Consider the following 6,000-nt stretch of genomic DNA (forward strand, 5'->3'; position numbering starts at 1 on the left):
GAAAAGATTTGTGCCTGAAATTCCCGCAGAAAAATGATTTTCAGCCTTATATAAAAAGCTGGTCCACATGAACTTGTCGACGAGGCGACATTTTTCTGCGGGAATTTCAGGCGCAAATCTTTTCTCCCTCTCTAGAAAACGTGTTCTCTCACTTCTCTCTAAGTTTTCAGCTCCGTCCCTCCTTGGTTCGACGATCGAAAGCTACCACAGTGATCCTGGGGAGATTCTCTACAACATAGCCAAAGCGAAATGTTGATTTGAGAAGTTTGGGAACCGTCCTAAAATTAGGGTAAGTAGATTATTTGGGTATTTTCAATTTTATTAAGCTTATTTGAGTTTAGATTTTGAGTAATATGAGAATATACTGGAGTTTAGTGAAATAAATTAGGGTATTATATTTTCAGGACTAGGGTGTTTTTGGGACCCTGCAGACATGAGTTGGGGACCCTAATGAAAATTTCTAAGACCCAGGTAAATTATAATTTAGAAAATTACGAGTATGTGTGTTCAAATAAATAGAGTTGATTTATTGGAAATATGTATATATGTATTATTGAGTTGTCTGTTGCCACGCCTACTGGATCTACTATGAGGTGTAGGAAGATACTTAGAAACTTTCTGTCACGACCTGAACCCAGTAATGGGACCCAGGGGTGAATAAGTAATCTAACATGTCCCTGTATCAGACAAAATATGTCACGCCCTGAACCCGGAAATGGTACCCAAGGGTGAAAATATAATCTTACTTGTCCTTGTATCATACAAATCATCAAAAGATACAGTACACTGGATGAGGGTCCGACCCCGTGGGGTTCTCATGCACCCTAAACACATCCAATCACAACATATATGCAGCGAAAAAAAGTCATCTATATACATATATGCAGTACCATACCAGAGTCTATACAAAAACAGAACATGGCTCTAACAAAACGTACAAATTGGGTGCCCAGATACAACTCAAAATGGCAACCCAACAAAACTATAGTCCTAGCACTTACCCAAGCGCTACGCAGTACACCGGCCACTACGCTCCCTACTCCAGGACACTAGTTCCGGTTACCCGAAGGATTTGTAAAAATATACGTGCAGTAGGGGTGAGACACCTCTCAATAAGGAAGAATACAGGTTATATCGGTGTGTGGCATTTGAGTGTTATCATGATACAACATACACGCAGTTAAATGCATTCTAGTACTAATTTATACAGTGCATACACGCACACATACGACGACCATTTATACGCAGTCCTGTCACAATACATACACATGATCAGTAATCCTCAGTGTCGTCACACTCTTTGGCCTGAAGCCGGCCCGCGACATACGACGTTGGCCCGTAGCCAACCCGCAAACACGGCACCATCGGCATATGGCTAGTCCCCGACTCCCATGGCATCGTACCAGCGCTAAACTGGTGGATCCACACGCTTCGGCCTGATCTAATGGAATAGGATCACACCCTTAGATATAGATCCGGACACTCTCAATACCTGGAATAATTTCATAACCGTGTTCTTACTAGCATTTCAACATATCACACACACATGTATGCTCATATAACCAAACAAACCACACTCATTTGGTAATCTAAATCATGGTTTTTCAAACAAATACAGTTTAAACAAATTCAAGGCACGGTCATCCCAATATCACAGTATAAATCACACATATACTCGGTTTTCAACAAAACTCGGGATTCAGCCCGTCGCCCCCTTTTTTCCAAAACTGTAATAATGAAAAACCCATAGTTTTCCTCGTTAGATCCCCCCAAATGAGTAACCAAAACACACATAGGATCGTGGACCACAGTTCCACTGAGTCTAATTTCCAAAATAACCAATATAAACATAGTTCCCCTTACCTTAACCCCGTAAGCAAATCCCGAACTCCAAGGTCCCTAAACAGCGAACTGAGTTCCAGAACCTACAAATCACAGTACATAATATGTTCACAAGACAGTTACCTACAAATCTACCGGATTAGAATTGAAAACCGAGTCTTACCTCGATTTTACGCCAAAACCCGAAAATCTCTGAAACGAGATTCCGATCCGTAGAAGTTGTAGAGAATCCTTCCACGATCCTCGTGGTAGCTTCCGTTTCCCGATTCCGTCAACGATCGACGAAGAATTCTAAAGAGAAGGAGTAGGGAGAGGTTGAGAGAGAGAGAGAGAGAGAGAGAGAGAGAGGAGAGAGAGAGAGAGAGAGAGAGAGAAAGAAAGATAGATATTTGAGATTTCTTAATGAGGAAGCAAAGGAAATTTCCTTTTATAGCCCTTTGACCTGGAATTTCCAATTTTTCCCCTCTTTTAATATTTAAACCTATTTTTTATATTTTGAGTTCTTACAATCTCCCCTCCTTACAAAAATTTCGTTCTCGAAATTTGCCATCTCTTATTCCCAGACTCATTGCTTGTATTATGATTTTCCCTAATTTTTAAATTAGTATCAAGAATTATTTTTCAATTGGTTTCATAAATTTTCAATTAGTATTATTCTTTAATGTTTTCAATTGGTATCACAAATTCAAAAGTTCAATTGGTATTAGAATTAATGAAAATCTCAATTGGTATCATATGCTTGATATGCATGATTGGTATTCATATGCTCAAAATATGATTTATTTTTTATATCCTACTCTTTTTGATTGATATCAAAAGGGGGAGAAGTTTTGAGTAAAAATTGAACATAGTATTAAAAACATGATATATGTATAACAAAGGGGAGTCTTTTGAACTTGAATGACGTGATGAGCATGATATTGTATGATATTAAAATTAGTAAAATGAATATGGATCTTGAAATTACAAATATTGTCAAGATGATGCTTATTGTAAGAGAGAGTCCTTTTAAGGCTTACTCACATTTTTGCTCCTTATTTGTCATCATAAAAAAGGGGGAGATTCTTGGCTTTACAAGACTTAACATCTTGTTTTGATGCTAACAAACAAGAGAAATGTAACATATTTGGTTGAGTAATGATATTTCAGGGCTCACAAGGATCAAGCATGTAAGTGCAAGATCAAGGATCCATTGCAAGCTTATACTTCAAAGAATGATGATCATATGAAGTTAGTATGGATTTCAAGATGATATATTAAAACTTGAAGAATATGAGAGAAAGCTTAAAAGTATATTAAAGCTTGAAGACAAGAAAGCTAAAAAAAAGCAAAGCAAGAGAGCCAAAGAAAAGCAAAGCGAGAGAGCTCAAAAGACAAGCATGAAGACTCAAGCACTTAGAATGTCTAAAGTCATAAGAAGTCTTTATGTAAGTACTTCATATTTTAAATATCTTTTAAAATATTTTTGAAACTCATTAGGATGCATTATAGACTTAGAGACCATTTTTGAAAACAACTTGAAAATGTTTTTGACAAGTCACATTTAAGTCTGTCAAATAAAAAAAGGTTTAAAAATAAAAAATGAAAGTTTTTCAGAAAATGGAACTGGTCAGTTGACTGACCAGAACACACTAAGATTGGTCAGTCGACCGACAAACACCAAGAATTAATAAACCTACTTAGCCGATTGACATTTTGAACTGAGATCAGTCAGTCGACTGACAAGGCTAGTCGACTAATCATTTTGAATATGGTTGAGCCAGTTGATTGAAAAATTAATGGAACTTATTTCTGGCAGACAGAAGGGTCTTAGCCGCCTGTCCAGCTGACTGACACTATGAAATAAACAACCTAGTCGCCATTCCAACAGACTAACTCCACAGGATTTTAAATTTTTAAACTTCAACGGGAAAATTCTAAAAATTAGTTTTCCAAATATAAACGTTATAAAAACTAGGTGGACACTCTAAGTAACTTGGGGACAAGAAAACTAATCCTAAAAAGTCTATAAATACTACCTTAATCCCAAGAGATTAAAAACAAAAGCAATCACACAACATTCTTGTACTCAAACTCTCAATCTCTCTCAAAGTTCTCTATTGCTCACATTTCATCTAGGAGATACCTTTTGAATTGCTGCTGAAACATCAATATACGGTTCTAACACTGCGTTTTCTCAATCACTAAAGAACCCTTGGTGATCTTTATACTTGAGCTTCAATTCTATTTCATCTTGATATTTATATTCTTGAAGTACATAGTGCTAAATTTGTACTAATCTGTTCTGTTTGAGAGTGTTCTTGTGCGCAGTGTTTACTTCATTTTTTTTTTTATAGTTCTTGGACAATTCGAGGTGTTTGGATCGTTGACCAAACGTGAGGTATCGCTTGGAGAGATACAACTCTAGCCTAATTAAAGGAGTGACAGAATGAGGGGTATCACTTGGAGAGGCGGGTTCTAGCCTACTGAAGGAGTGTGTAACGGTATTGTTCCACCCGAAAAGGAACTGGTTTAGTGGAATCTTTTGGTGGTTTTCTAAAGGCGAGGACGTAGGCTGGGGATAAGCCAAACCTCGTAAAAACTCGGTATCACTCTCTTTCCCTTACTCTCTTTATTTTCAGCATATATAAACTACGTGGATGTTTTAAATTCCTTAATCATGTACACTACGTAGATTAGATATTAAATAAATTTAAACTTAATTGTTTTTGGGATTGTGGAAACCAAAAGGGAGTATGTTGGTTGATCAATCAGTTGCAGAAACTATAAAGGAGTACGTTGGTTGATTCAACACCCAAGACTTATTAACTGAGAATTTGTTTAAAGTCTAAATTCTTGGATTTTATATTGCAATTCATTTTGAGAAAGCAAAATCATTAATATAGGGCTTTACATCAACAAACTTGAATTATTAATCTTTACTTTAAGAGGTTGAATTGAAATCATATAGCTGAATACTTGTAATAAGCTGAATCTTATATCTTGGTTTGGATATTGTGGTTGATTGGTTAGATTGAATATTGATTTTGAGGACTGCGTGTTTATTTAAGTTTTTGTGGTTGTAGATTGAATGAAGAAATAAGCTTTTTCTAATGGTTTGATAAATCATCAAAAGGTTAAGAATTCATAAAAAGATTTAAAAGAAATTTTAATAACCCCATTCACCCCCCTCTTGGGACTACACCTTGGTTTTCAAACTTTTTATTACAAGAATATCTCCAATAACAAAGTTAATACATCTTTGAAATTCTAAGATAAACCACAAATAACAAATTTGACAATTAATCTAAACTTCTCTATCTAGTCCCACCCACGCTTCCACTGCACCACTCTGATTCCTGTCATACTCCACAAGGCATTTGAAAAATAATTGATCATGATGGGGTGGGACATTTCTCAGTAAGACGGAATAAATTATCATCAGTGTGTGGCCAATGATTTTAGTGTATACAAAATATAACCATATGTTAATCAACAACAACAATTGTTAATACATTGATAGACTATACTCACACATATATTATTATTTATAAGCGAGCGTTCCCAAAAATTGAGAAGATTACAAGCCCATAACATATAGCGTCCCTTTACTCTGATACCTTATATAACCTTACCCATTTAATTTGGGCATGGCTACAACTGATACCTATCAGGGCACTCGCCTTACTTAGCAAGCCCCTGGGCAGAGAGTTTACTTCGTCCCAATTACATGTAATACCACAATATAAAATACATTTAATACTTTACTATAAATAACTTTTACATGCAAACTATAACTCATACCTATAAAGTTGGAAATACACATTTTCTTCGCAATATAATCAGTTGAATAAATAATATCATTTACATAAATTTACATATATGCATAGAAGAAACCTCCTTTTGGACATACAACATCATCATGTATAAACCCTCATGATCGGGTTGTGCGGTTTGAAGACTGGATCTAGCCTTGGTTGGCCTACCACCAGGCTAGTCAAACTTTATGTCTACAAGTCCGATTTGCCTACCCATCCTGGTCTAGACTCTAGAGGGGTACTGTGATGACCCAAAAATATATATACGATTAAAGCATGATTATAATAAAATAAAAATGGTCATTAAGTTAATATCAATATAGAAGTGTTTTTCTGTAGGGTCCTTGATTCCATATTTGAT

The sequence above is a fragment of the Malania oleifera genome, chromosome 12 (genome assembly GCF_029873635.1).
Source record: "Malania oleifera isolate guangnan ecotype guangnan chromosome 12, ASM2987363v1, whole genome shotgun sequence".
Taxonomy (NCBI): Eukaryota; Viridiplantae; Streptophyta; class Magnoliopsida; order Santalales; family Ximeniaceae; genus Malania; species Malania oleifera.